Raw genomic sequence first — 15,853 nt, 5'->3', positions numbered from 1 at the left:
TTGGGAACCGCTTGCACATTAGCTTCCCTCCAAGAATCCGGCACACATCCTGTAGAAAGAGACAGCTGGAACAGGCGCGTTAACACAGGAGACAGCTCCGCTGCACACTTCATCAGCACTATGGCTGGTATTCCATCGGGACCGCTAGCTTTCCGCACATCAAGTGATTGTAGCTCTGCACGTACATCGCGTTGCCTGATTTTGATGTCAGGCATCGTGTAGCCACATGAAGGAATTGTTGGTGGCAGCGCACTACAATCATTGATTACGGAATTATCCGCAAAGAGTTTTGCCAGAAGATCAGCTTTCTCCTGCGGACTGTGAGCTAGCGATCCGTCCGGATACCTGAGCGGTGGCAGCGAAGGTTGACAGAAATTGCTTTGCACAGATTTGGTCAGACGCCAGAAGCTACGGGAGCCTCTAGGATGTGAAATAAGGTCATGGCCAAACCGCGCAATGCGCTGTGCATCCGCTCTTGTATATGCCTTCCTACAAGACTTGGAAGTTTTATTGTAGGTTGCTTTCAGTGAGTCGATGTTAGATGCCCCACTAACGCAGCCATTGATCCACGCGCGATATGCCGCCTGCTTAGAAGACACAGCATCGGCACATTCGCGAGTGAACCAACGGTTACGCGTACCCTTACTGGCGAGGTCTGAGTTAGGAATGTAGTATTCCATCCCCAACAGGATCTCACCAGCAATAGCAGCGGCGCTAGCTGTCGGGTCATTCTCACTGAAGCAACGCTCCTTCCAAGGGACTGACGCATAGTAATCGCGCAAACCGTCCCAATCTGCCGACTTATAGTGCCAAATGCGACGTTTGCTTACCGTTGGTGGCGGCAGCTTGGCCTGTGGCACTTTGGTAGATATCAGGCAGTGATCCGAAGAACCAAGTGGAGCCCGAACCTCAACCTGATATTCCACCGGGTGGCTAGTCAGCAGAAGGTCCAGTAGGGAAGGCGCTTGCCCGTCAATGTCTGGGATCCTAGTGGGCTGATCAACCAACTGGGTCAAGTCATGCGTGAGAGCGAAAGCATGGGCAGTCCTTCCCGCATGGTCAGTTTTGGAGGACTTCAACCATGATTCATGGTGAGCGTTAAAGTCCCCCAAAAACACCAGTTCCGCGTTAGGAAACTGCTCTTGCGCAGCATCTGCCACCCGACTAAGATGGTCAAATAGTCGGCTTGTCTCCAAGTCACCATTGTGGGATCTGTAGAGGCACACGTAGACCCGACTCTGACGAACCAAGTCCACACGTACCACCAACAGGGAGAAGGAAGGGTCCTCCAAGCAGCGCAGACGGTGACAGCAAACATCCGTCCTGACGAACAAGCATACTCCGGCTTTCGCTTTGAAGGATTCTTCAAGCATGTAGCCGGGATAATTAAGGTAGCTGGTATCGACAGGACGGAGTATTTGAGTCTCCGTCAGAAACAACATTGCTGGCCGTGCTGTCTCGAGATGGTGGTGGACAGCATTGAGGTTAGCGTGGAGTCCACGGATGTTAACGAACTCAACCTCAAACAGCGTGGGAATGGTGGGGGTGTGCACCGCTGTACGACCGTCATTTCTTTTATGCACTGTCATGGATAGGGGGAAAAAAGAGGAAGAGACGTGAAGCGAGCGATGCGTTGCCACGATAAGGACGGTCAAAGTGTGGAGCTGTGTTTCCCCAATAAGTTGCCAGAAGAGAAAATAAACTGACCCGCCGGGCGGAAGGGCCCCCGAACCCTCCCGGTAGTGGCCGCCGGGACCCCACCGTCCGGTCACCAACCGGCACGACGGTCCACACCGGGATTATGCGTGGCCTGGTGGGGCAGCCTCGCGAGCTGGTTAGGAACGCTTGGGCCCCTGTACTCTGCCACGGGCGGCCAGCGGAACAACCGTTTCTACGGGTCTCCCTGACCGGCGGGTCAATACACTTTCCTCCAGCATTGGTTCAACAGCAACATCCACCGGACCAACACTTATCGCGACAATGCGCGCTCGGGCACTGGCTGTACGCCGACTGATCTCGAAACGCGGCTGCAAGCAGCCACTTCACGAGTGTTTCACCATGCGTACGGTGGTAACAAGCCAGGCGGATGATTGGCATCCTACCACCAGATGAGCAGATGGTCGCTCAGATGTCCCTTAGTCGCCTCTTACGACACCCATGGGAGAGAGAGGGGCAGTGAATTGTATTCTTACTCCGTCACTGCACGGAAAATCTTCGTATTGCGTTTATCCAACTAAAGTACAAAGTAACTTATTTGCTTGTACTTAGTAGCTCATCAGATATTCTACCGCCAAACAGCAGTACCCAATATTATTATAGGGACATAATATCATTAGTTAGAATCTCGATGGCGAGTTAGCGATGTAAGGAATGGTTAATATTTCTTACAATGTCATTTAGGCTAGGCGGTCTACCTATATCATAAAAAAATATATTAAAACTACGTCTGAGCAGAGGTGTATGCTCTAATTAAGAGACTCAAAGTATGAAATAACGCAATATTAAGGTTTCACTCGTTTATTTTATTGCTATTTGGTGGCAGGACTCTGTGTAAAACCGTCTGTGTGTAGTATGTTGAGTTCCCGTTTGATAGGAGATTGAACCAGTTTAACAGCAGGCACACGGGATAAAACCCCTTAGCTCCATCTATCGTCTATCAAGTTGACGACGAATTGGTGGATTATATGAGGAATGATCAATATTTCTTACAGTATTGATGTCAATGGAGAGTACCACTACTGTCCATCAGGTAGGTTAGGTTAGGTTAGTTCGGTAGGTTTTCTGTTAATTAATCATTAAGTTCTATTTTCTCCTTGCTTTGGGCTTACATTAAGCAAATATTTAAAATGTAAACAATAAACGACGCCATATGACGTCACAGATATTTTTGTTTTTTTTTTCATGGCATTGGTTGGCGTACGAGCATATGGGTACAACCTTATGGTAAGTGGTCACCACTGCCCATAGACAAAGGCTCTGTAAGAAATATTAACCATTCCTTACATCACTTGCGCCACCAATCTTGGGAACTAAGATGTTATGACCCTTGTGCCTGTGATTACACTTGCTCACTCACCCTTCTAACTGGAACACAACAATTCAGAGTACTGTTATTTGGCGGTAGAATATCTGATGAGTGGGTGGTACCTACCCAGACGGGTTTGCAAAAAGCCCTAACACCAAGTTTTGTGTACAAATATAGTATTTTATTTAACATTGGACAAATTGAATGGAATTATTTTTTAATTATTTCAGAGTCGCGAGAGCAATTATTCAGCTATTATACAGAAAAATCAACGGTTGTCACATAAAACTCGACAAGAAGTAAAGGTAAGTGGTGTTACTATCGTTAGGTAGACTGGCTCTTTGGTTGCGCAGCCAATAATAAGTCAAAGACATTTTAACTTTGCCCTTTCATAAATTCAAATCATTTGTAAAATATACACTGGTAAAGAAGGCATATGATTCGATACTATATATAATCATATAGATGATAAAAAAGCGTGGAGTTAATGCTTGTTGACTTCCAGGCAGGATACATAACATACGTACTGTATATTTAGATGTTGAAAAAGAGTAAGTACTGAGTTTCTTGCCGGTTCTTCTCGGTAGAATCTAAATTCCGAACCGGTGGTAGCTTTACTTGATATAGTTTGTTAAATGACGATTCGAAAGTGCTTGTAAAAGCCAACTTGAATAAAGTATATTTTGATTTTGATTTTGATTTTGGCTGCAGATCAAAGAATCGAAGGCAAATTCGATAGACTTCTACACATTTACAGATTTACAGTTGCGTCTCGTGTTTATACTAACGTCTATAATTTGACTTTTGAAGAGTTTGGGCATGAGTTCAGGGTTTGATATTGGCACTTCTTCAATCAATGAACTATTCGTTCTTCTATAAATGCATTTTTCCATCGTGATTTTTTATCAGCATTAAATTAGATCTTCAAAAACAGACGGACCGACGGAATCGTTTTCCCATAAATAGTAACGTATTTACGAGACAAGTAACGGGAACAATTTATGACCCCCCTATTCCCCTTAAACTTAAGCGGAAGATATATAAGACCATGGTCAGACATGCTGTTCTATATGGATCAGAGTGTTGGGCTACAAAAGGGATGTCTGTGTAGGGATGAATGTGTGGTGTTACGCGAATGGATAGAGTAAGGAATGAGTACATAAGAGGAAGTTTGAAAGTGGCACCGATAACCGAGAAGCTATTTGGAAAACTGCTGTGATGGTATGGGCATGTTATGCGAAGGAATGAGGATCATGTTGTGAAAAAGGTTTTGAGAATGGGCGTGGATGGATATAGAGGTAGGGGACGACCGAAGAAACGATGGATGGATTCATTGAAAGACGACATGGCTTGAAAGAATGTTACTTGTGAGATAACGTCAGACAGAGAAGTATGGAAGAGGACATGCTGCGCCAACCCCAATTAAAATGGGATAAGGGCAGGAGGATGTTGATGATTTACCAGGCAAGTTACAATCACAAAACGCTATTCAATGAGATATTTTTTGTTATACTATAGATAGTGGGCTAAGATGTTTTGTTCCTTGTGCGTGTAGTAACAGCTTACTCACCTTTTAAACTGGAAAGCAACAGTACTAAGTACTATTATTGCTAGTAGAACATATAATGAGTGGATGATGTACCCAGTAGATGATCTACTCAGATGGTCTTGAACAAAGCCTTATCACAAAATAAATCTAAGACAATGTCTTAAACTTTTGATTTCTCTCAGCCTAAACTTTTCAAATTCCTCCTGTATCTCTCGAAAAATGCTCAATTTTCGAGAATAAAAAACACAGACAGAAGTGATAACTTAAACTGTGCGAAATACGGATACAAATACAGCTAGCGGGTTCCGGATACAAATAATGTGGGTTAGAGTGAGAGAGAAAGAGCCTTCTTACCGTATGCGTAAGAGAAAAAGAAGCCAGATAGACTGGCGCCGTAACACGTTACGTAACGAAGCGGTTTACCCTCCCATAAGAAGTTATCACTTCAATAAAGTTTTTTATTTAACTAAATAGTTAGGCATCATTTGTGAGATATCAATGTACGTATTGTCTAACATGTAATCTTCATCAAATAAAAGATGAGTGGATGATAAGGGGATGATGACCAATGCCGTATATTAAACTAATTGTGTATTCCACGAAATCGATTATATAAGCTAAAACAAAACGTTTCATAGCAATATTTTTTACAAACCTTAATAAAGATCTGTCTATACTGTATATAATTCCATTTCGTTTGTTTATTATAGAAATATCTTATAGGTAAGCATTTCTTAATAACCAAACTATTTTCATGATATTTTTTTAAAATAACAATTCAAAAGTACTTGTAAATACATACTCGACTGAGGATTATTTTGGTTGTTAAATGTGTAATGGGGACACTTTCATTGGAAATTTTCCGCCAGACGATACAAAGGTCGAAAAGTGTCTGAATATTATATTACGTGGACTATTTTAAGATCCATGTAAATGCCAGGTGAACCTTCATCCCTAAAATACCCTTTTAGACGTGTGAAACAGTGTTACTTTATTTAAAAGTTAATTCTGTTGCCATATTTAAATAAAGTTGTTAAAGAACGTTTGTGTGTATAAGGTTTTTATACCATTAGTGCTCACAATTGCTTACATACATACATAACAACATACGGTCATTCTAAAAGACAATTTGATATTTCTAACAGTATTTAAAACGGGATATTTACCATGTTTTTTATTTTTATTTGTTGGAGCTCGATATTTCGACATTATCTACGAAAGTCTTGTTCACGAGACTCAAAAATAAAAAACATGGTAAATATCCCGCTTTAAATACTGTTAGTAATAAAAATAACCATGTTAATTTAAAAAAAATGATATTTATCTAGTAAGTCTAATAGAAAGCTTTAAGCGTTATGAATTAACTATCGCTTAAGTATGGTTTAACTAATCACCCCCCCATACAAAGTCTATATAGTTAAAGCCGTAATAATTAACTAATTACTTAAATTATTATCAATCGGTTACCGCATTGTTAATTATTTCAAAGAAACGAGGTGTTTTGTTTCGTTATTTTAAACATATAACAATTAATAAAACTACGTAATTAGTAAATAGTTTAGAAATAAAATCTAAGTCCAAGATTAAGCCTTAGTTATATTTATTTACATTGGAAACTAATGTTATTATTATTAAGGCAGAATAAGAACTATTAATAAAATAAATATAAAAATTAGTGTGCGATATTACATTGTTACAAACAATTCAAATATTAAAAGATACATGAAAACATTAGTGATATAATAATAAAATAATAAAAAATCAATAAAACAGAGGCTTTATGACAATATTAAAGTTTTTTTTTCGTTCACAAATAAATAGTAGTATCTTGATGAGACGCTATTGTTATTAATAATGTACTAGGCGTTTTTATGTCGCTCTAGTGATCAATGTATATATCACCGTAAAATTGTAAATAACGTTAAATTATAATCTATCTCGCGAGATTGTGAACTGTCGAATGATTGTGAACCGTAACGTACGGCTTTCAAATTATTGCAATATTTTTTGGGTCGATTATAATCTATCGAAGTGCGTAATTTCAGTTAAATTGTAAACACTGTCCTAATCTAATCGAAATATAAAAAAATATCAAAATTTTTGACGTTTTATTTTAAGTAAAATCACCGTTCAGAATATTTCGGAAGTTTACAATCTCACGAGATAGATTACAATCTCGTTGTAAATACCGTTGTATTTACAATTCTAAGGTGATATATACATACAATTTCAACATATGCATTGGTATACAATTAGATATATAATAATGAGGCGTTTTATTTAAATCGCCAATATGTCGCTTGTGCCTGAGTTACACTGGCTCACTCAGCCATAAAACCAGAACTAAGTATTGCTGTTTGGTGGTAGAATGTATAATGAGTACGTAGTCCTTATCGAGACGGGCTTGCACATAGACTTAAAAGGGTTTGATAAAAAAAATTATAAATATGGCTACATGTTATAAACTAAAGTCCTCCTGCCGTGTCTGTGCGCGGTAAACTCAAAATTGACCAAACTGATTTGTATACTGTTTTCACTAATGCACGAAATTATTCTGGGGGAAGGCTTAGGTTAATACATTAAAGGTTTTGTATTAATTGGCTGCGGTATAGTGACCATTAGTTGTATAGCCTATTCCAATGGAAGTAGGAAAAAAGATAAACAGACCTTAGATTTACGTATTTTATGTGATTTGCTAATCACTCAGCTATATTGTGCACTATAAATAATTTATGATTAATATATCTTTATCGAAGATGCCAAGAACCGAGATGGCCCAGTGGTTAGAACGCGTGCATCTTAACCGATGATTTCGGGTTCAAACCCAGGCAGGCACCACTGAAATTTCATGTGCTTAATTTGTGTTTATAATTCATCTCGTGCTCGGCGGTGAAGGAAAACATCGTGAGGAAACCTGCATGTCTAATTTCAACGAAATTCAGCCACATGTGTATTCCGCCAACCCGCATTGGAGCATCGTGGTGGAATATGCTCCAAACCTTCTCCTCAAAGGGAGAGGAGGCCTTTATCCCAGCAGTGGGACATTTACGGGCTGTTTATGTTATGTTTATGTATATCTTTATCTATAATACAGCACTATTACACTTAACTACTTATTTCCACTTTAATTTTACTTCCAAAATTCCGATAACAGTTTCGTCGACGTTCGAAACGCCATTTTTTCGGAAATCCATAGTGAATACCACAGATTAATCAACCTCGATATTGTATTATCCTCTCGTGGTTGCAATAGGATGTTATGAAGTAAACCTTTGTGTTCACCCTTATTTAACCTTAACACTGTTTTCCACACATCTGACTTATAATGAAATTTCATCCAAAGTTGCACGCTTATAGATGATAAATTATATTATTAGAGGTATTATTTATAAAGTACGAACTCACCGCTGAACAAGATGAAATTTCAATAATAGATTTGCAACTATGATAATGATTAAAAAAAACGTTTACAAGTTTAACTGAATGTCTGTTCATATAGTTAAAATAGAGATGAAATTGGTATCCGGATACTATCCGGTATCCGGCGGTGTTTAAGAACAAGGATTTTTTTTTTATAAACTTTGGCAAGTGTAGTTGTTCCGAACACATAACCATAATAGGCTATTCGACTGGTTTTTAAAATTGAATTTATATTATTTAGTAGAGGTTTAAGAATCCAGTAAAAGTTGTCTTTTTTAATTCTAGTACATATTTGCTGAAAAATATAAAAATAAAAATTCATATTCATATTTAAATAGCGCGCGAAAACGCTACTTTGACAATATATCTGTGGCACATATAATCCACATACAATAGGCAAACGAGGTTAATAAGCAAGTGACGTCATGATAAGCCCGACCAATCGGGAGCGTATTGTGTCACGTGACAAACGTTTAAAAAAAATGCATTTTTATTTATGGATTTTTGAATAAATTAAATATTATTTTCAACTTTCGTTGATAAATAACCATTCTTATACTCATAATATATACTGATTACAATTATATAATTGACACTTTATTTTTCACATTGTCAAATAGCCTATTACATAACTAGGTTTCAGCGCCAAATGCAACGCTACGATCCGTGTACCATGTCGCCGGATATCCGGCTAACCGAACTTGCAGCTCATCGGACATCCGGTATCCGGCTAAGCGACTGTCCGTTTCATCTCTATACTCATACGTATTTAATGTCATGAAAGCATGTGTCCTGAGTCGTACTGTTAATTAATTAATCATCATAGGCTATATCACAAATACTTTTAAAAAATAACACGAATACGCTGAATATTTTTTATTGTTTGTTAAATTTTAGAGACCTTATAAACCTGAGGTTGATATAAAATCAACATCGTCAAAAATCTCTTATTTACATTAAATAGGTGGCCGCCATTTTATTTTTCTAATTATACACGGGAAAACATCTTGTATTAATTTTTAAAGAGATACGAATGACGTTCTGAAATCGATTACACTTCCACGAAATCGGATACAATAACAAAATATGAATTTATTAAATAGGTATATAATAATAATATAAATGTAACTGCATAAATAAGCATTTTTAATATTTACAGTCATTAGAAAAATGGGATTGTACTATGCTTGAAAAAGTATAATTTAATTCGGCAAAAAAAAAACAGGATTTTTTGCCATAAATTAAATTAAATTAAATTTTAAAGCTTTTTTTACCCCGTAATATTGATAAAAACAACAGTTGTGGTCAAAATTAGAATATTGAAGTATATTTCTATATATTATATATATATTTTTTTAATATATTTTTTTTTTCTAATTTAATAATTTATTTTTCACCACTGAATATTCCTAACACTTCAGAGTTATATCACCTATTAACGGACTTACGGACTATCAAGCACAAAATTTATGATTGAGTTCCTAAAATTAGCGCCAATAAATATACTTTAGTTTTAAATTAACAATATAGATTAAAAATTCCTTTTATATCCCGTGATTTGCACGTCTAATACTAATTCGACGATACTAATAATAATCATGGATCTTTATTCAAATATTTTTTCGTACATATTTCATTCATGATGGGTATTTTGTAAACTGACAGCCAATTTCTATCAAAGAAGGTAAATGTAGATTTACGTATTCCGTGCGTTTTGCTAATAGCTCAGCTATATTGTGCACTACTAACAGTTCTTGATTAAAATATCTTTATTTAAAATACAGTACTATTACACTTAGCTACATAATATCAAATGTAATTTTACTTCCAAAGTTCTGATAACAAGTTCATTGACGTTCAATAACCATTTTTTTTTTTTTTCGAAAAATCGATAATGAATGTCACTGAATATAGATTATTCAAGCTCTCCAATAGTACCGCTTCTATTTTATGTCAAATGTTGTAAAATATCACTGACAATTGACATTATGTTTAACATTAACCTCAAATTTAATATGTAAACATATTAATCGGATAATATAACATGAATATTTTTTGAGTTAATTTTTAAATTATCTATGTAGTCTTAATAAAATAAATAAATTTATTTTACTTATTTATTTCATATAAGCATTCGTTTGTTCATTTTTATAAATTTCTAGTTCTATTTTAAAGTCTATTTCGATTGGGGTATCTAAAATAACTGCAGTTATCCAAAATACTCCCAATTATGTTATTATTTCGTTCTAAGCATTTTTAAGACTATTTTCCTATAATGTACGATATAAATAAACAAAACGAGGTGGTCGACGGTCGTTTATTTATTTGATATCCTAACAATTAATAATATTGATTCTAAATTTAAACATATTGTAACAGAGATAAGGCAAAGAATGCTATGCGTGAGGCCCAAAGATAACTGTTTGTTTCATTTGTTAAAATTTTCCATGTTATGAGCAAACATGACGTAGAGACTTAACTAATGACTAATAACAATTATTGATACAGTCTACTTTATAATTGTTACGCATTGATATTTATGTATTTTTTATCTTTCGTCTAATTAATAACAATATAAAGTGACTATCAATAAGTCAATACTACGGAATAATCGAATATTTTAATTTAAAATTAGAACGCATCAAAATATACCAAACTATTTTTTTTTTTAATTACCAATATGTCATAGAACCTATTGGTGTCTTCCTTATCAATTTCGCGCTCTTATGTTTTAATTTATTCCGGGTATTAATTTTGTGCACACCAATATTATGTCATAGAACATATATTTGAGTAAATCGTCATATATTGATTTTAATAGTTATAATGATTCCAAGCCCCTTATTTATCTGTTATATTTTGAAGTTATCTTAATTTAAAATGCCATTACAGATACAATTTTAAGCAGGTTTTATAAACGTTGTTCATTATTAATTTTAAGTTAAATAATATATGTTTATATACACGAAGACTTGAGATAAATCGGCAAAAGAGAGGTTTTATTTATTTACAATAAACATTATTTCTTCAAATAATTAAAAAAGAGTAGCTCGCAGACAATTTTTTTGTTTCAAATATCTTGTTATCTATTAATTAACTATTTCAGACAAAAATGTTATTTTATTGTATTTATATTACAATCTGGCCCTTGCCCTCGACCCAGTTCTTCGATATATAATACATTAATTTTTCCATGATATAAAAAAAGGAAAACGAAAACAATGGAAAAATACTTAAGAAAAAAATCTTTTGCTTTATAGATAAAATCATTAAGATTATATCTATAAAGCAAAAGAAAGTTCAAACCCAAAATTATTGCGCTGTTCAATGTTGCCAGGTGTAAATATTCATACGATTATTTAGATTTTTTATGATTACAATCACAAGATATAAATAGTACATGATTCAAACGACTTCATCAAAATCCGTACCACTAAAGGAAAAAGGAGATACAGATGGACAGTCTTTTTAAACAGTATAGGTGGCAAACCAGGTGGTTCACCTAGTGGAAAGTAACTATCACCGCCTATGGACATCTGTCACACCGTGGTCCTTGCTTTACCGGCCTAATGTGTAGGTTCTTTTCTTGAAGGTGCCTAAGATGTATCGGTTCGGATAAACCCCCGTCGAAAGCTGGTTTCACAGCGTTATACGATGCTGAATATCCGAATTGCTAATTAAAAAAAAATAAAGACAAACACAGAGTCCAGAATTACATATTTGATTGGGAGAATTTTAAAGTTTTCAAAGATAGACAATTTTTGAAACTTAGTAAACATTAATACAAACTTAAATATGTTATATGTGTCTGCGAGTTATTGTCATAGTATTATATATTAAGAACCCCTTAACCGATATATTGCCTATTACAACCATAAGAAGACAAAAGCCTAATAATATACAACACTAGCTTCGCCCGGCTCGCTTCGGGTGCAATGCTGATACTAAATATACTACAGAAAATCTTACAACGTTCACAGTTTTCCAGTCGTTAGACAATAGAAACCGCTATGTACCCGCTGCAAACTGTAATATCTTCGAAAATATTCATTTAAATTAATGTAATTAAGATATATATAATAAACACAATGTATTTAAGAGTATCTTAATTCTTATTGGATAAGGATTAATGCTGTATTGTTTAAAATCGCTTCGAAAATAAGCCATTATTTCTCGCAAAAAGTAAAGGATAAAACATGGTTATTGTGGATTATCCCTAAGAGATAGACATATACCATCACGGACTTTTTTGAAGACCTTTTTAAGGTACATAATACTGTAGTACATTATTTTGATCTATCTCGTAGGGTTCAGCCAGCGTTTGCAATATAAGCGCAAAAAATGTGTTTATTTACATCACTTCAGAAACCTCTAAAATTATCAGTGTTTCTCTACTATATTGTGCATGTATTATACATATAAACCTTCCTCTTGAATCAATCTGTCTATTAAAAAAAAGAACCGCATCAAAATCCGTTGTGTATTTTTTAAGATTTAAGCATACATAGGGATAGACAGCGGTAAGCGACTTTGTTTTATACTATGTAATAAATCATTATTTGAATTACATGAATTCGTGAAAGTCAGTCAGCTAGAATGAGCTGCACCAGTCACCCTCGCCATGCCAGCCCGCAAGATGCCTCTTCATGCCTCGTTTGAAGGCACCCAGGTTATAAGAGGAGGGGAACACGTGTGCTGGTAAAGAATTCCATTTTTTGGCGGTGCGACAAAGAAAAGAGTTGCCAAATTTCTTTGATGATCTGTGAAGGAAAGGGGAAGAAGGAATTAAAGGGAATAAAGAAGAGAGAGTTAAGTGAAATAGTGTTGTATTATAAATAAATATATATTACTCAAGAACTGTTAGTGATCTACGATATAGAAGAGTCATTAGCATATCGGTTTGTTCATTTTTATTGTTTCTTCGATTGCAATAGACTGTGGAGATAAAAATGATAAATATATATATATATATATCGATAATAATAAATATCGATTAATAAAAAATAAATCGTGCTTTGTGCGTGTAAATATGTTCTCTTGGTTATTTACTGAGAAAATTATTACAGATTAATGTAAATATAAAGTTTTTTTTTTTTTCAAACAACCTTCTCAGTGTTGCGAATTTTATTAACACATCGTACGGTCGCAAATGAAAGACATCTGGCAACACTTGCACTTTGTAAAGAATGTCTTATAAATAGTAAAAGAAGTTGAGATAAAGGCAATTGGTAAGATGGAAAAACTGCGTTTATCACAAATAAGTGTATTATGGGCAAGGAATGATGATCTTTAGTCCAAATAATATATTCAAACGCATTGGATGTTTGTTTACGGAAGTCGTTACAAATTACCATGAACTAATGCTTTACTGAAGATCAAGGGTACGTGATCGTTTTTATTTCTAAAATTATTGACAATTAGGACCAAAAGTTACCAGTCGAGAAAAAGATTATAACTCTTAATATAACTAATATTATGAATGCTGACTGAAAGACAATTGCATGTGGCGGAGATGAGAATGCTGAGAGGAATGTGTGGTGTACGCGAATGGATAGAGTAAGGAATGAGTACATAAGAGGAAGTTTGAAAGTGGCAACGGTAGCCGAGAAGCTAGCTGGAAACCGGCTGTCTTGGTATGGGCATGTTATGCGGTGGAATGAGGACCATGTTGTGAGAATGGATGTGGATGGATATAGAGGTAGGGGACGACCAAAGAAACGATGGATGGATTGTGTGAAAGACGATATGGTTAGAAAGAATGTTACTTGTGAGATGACGTCCGACAGAGAAGTATGGAAGAGGAAGACATGCTGCGCCGACCCCAAGTAAAATTGGGATAAGGGCAGGAGGATGATGATATTATGAATGCTGAAGTAGCGAATTTATTTGTTTGTTTGTTAAGCTTACACGCCTTAAATACTCAAATCATCATCATGAAATTATACAGCGAAGAAAAGGACTCAACAAGTTACTAAGACCAACCTAAGATCAAGACAAATAGTTCTAGTTGTTACCTGCGACTTTGCTGGCGTTTTAGGGGTTGATAGCCAGTAGCCTATGTCCTTCCTTGAAGTTCAAGATAACTTCATACAAAATTTCATGAAATTCAGTTCAGTGATTTGTCTGTGAATGAGCAACAACAGACTGAAATAAAGACATCTTATATATTAATAGCATAAGCCGATTTTTGTCCCAGCGATTATAGGACTATAGTTGTACGTAGAAGATCGGTTAAGGTCCTGTTTTGAAGAAATCCAGCCGTAGATGTGCTGACGGCGCTATGGCTATATACATATTTATAAAAAAAAAAAAACAAATTTATAACTTGCGAGCATACGTCGTCGAGCCGAGATGGCCCAGTGGCTAGAACGCGTGCATCTTAACCGATGATTTCGGGCTCAAACCCAGGCAGGTACCACTGAAATTTCATGTGCTTAATTTGTGTTTATAATTCATCTCGTGCTCGGCGGTGAAGGAAAACATCGTGAGGAAACCTGCATATGTCTAATTTCAACGAAATTCTGCCACATGTGTATTCCGCCAACCCGCATTGGAGCAGCGTGGTGGAATATGCTCCAAACCTTCTCCTCAAAGGGAGAGGAGGCTTTTATCCCAGCAGTGGGACATTTACGGGCTGCTAATGAACATACGTTGTCATTTTAAAATGAAATTAAATCAAAACAAAACCTTTTATAGGGTTCGAAGTTTCGCGGGCAAACCAATACAAAGTAATCATTTATAATATTAATATAGAAATAAAGATTGACAGAAATTACGTATGTAATATTAATGTTGACACATTCGTCGTCGGTCGTGTCAATATTTCCATAGTTAGATTCAGCTGAGACGCACAGTACATAATATTGATTAATGTTATACGTACCTAATTAAAAGGTTACCTGATTTATACGCTTTATAAAGTTCGTCTCCTGCGTTCCAACTATCGTAAGCAGTAGTACATAATTACATAGATCTATAGGTACATTACGAGTAAATATCATAAATTAATGTTGTTTACAGAGTCTAATTCATAAGGGGGCACTTGGCCAGATTAGAAATAAAAGAAAAAAACAAAAATAACAACAAACAAATTACAAATGAAACGGTTTTAGCATAATATTGATATATGCTTTGTTTAGGATCTTATAGAATATAATAGACTGTTTTTATAACTTAGTACATAAATTACAAAATGTTATAACGCCATATTTATTGTATTACGCAAATACTATCAAAAAACTTTCTAATTATTACTCGTACATGATGTTTGTATTCAGTAATCACCTATTATAATTTATAAATTTTAAATTAAATACCTACACAATTAATTTCATCAAAGATCTTTACAAACAACGCTTAGAGAGTATACGATAAAACACGTACAAACATTGATAAATGAAATATATTCACTTCAATGAAATTCCACCGTCCGATAACAGAAAAAAAATATTACAAAGCAATTAAAATTAATCACAAAACAAAACCTACTGAATTCTAGGAAAAACAATGGCTCACGAATAGTAAACAATGTAATGTTTATTACAAATCAGTTATTTTAATGACCCCAACAAACTACAGCTGTCAGCTGGTTAATGGCTATAAGTTGAAAATGCATAGAAAATTTTGTATAAAATGTTAACTTAATTAGTTACATATAACGCAATTAAATTTAATAATATAACCTTTTAAGTTATGATAGTGAACTATTATACTACATGGTTGCATCTTTAAAATGGTCGGTTTATTATGACGTGCAGACACGTTGGACAACAAGGGTTGCATTTCGTCAATATTCGCCAAGGCTCGTAATAATTCGCATCATCCGTCTCCTTCGCACTCGCGATAATCTCTATTATATT

This window comes from Vanessa atalanta, chromosome 29, assembly GCF_905147765.1.
Source record: "Vanessa atalanta chromosome 29, ilVanAtal1.2, whole genome shotgun sequence".
Taxonomy (NCBI): Eukaryota; Metazoa; Arthropoda; class Insecta; order Lepidoptera; family Nymphalidae; genus Vanessa; species Vanessa atalanta.
Note: the sequence above shows the minus strand (reverse complement) of the source record.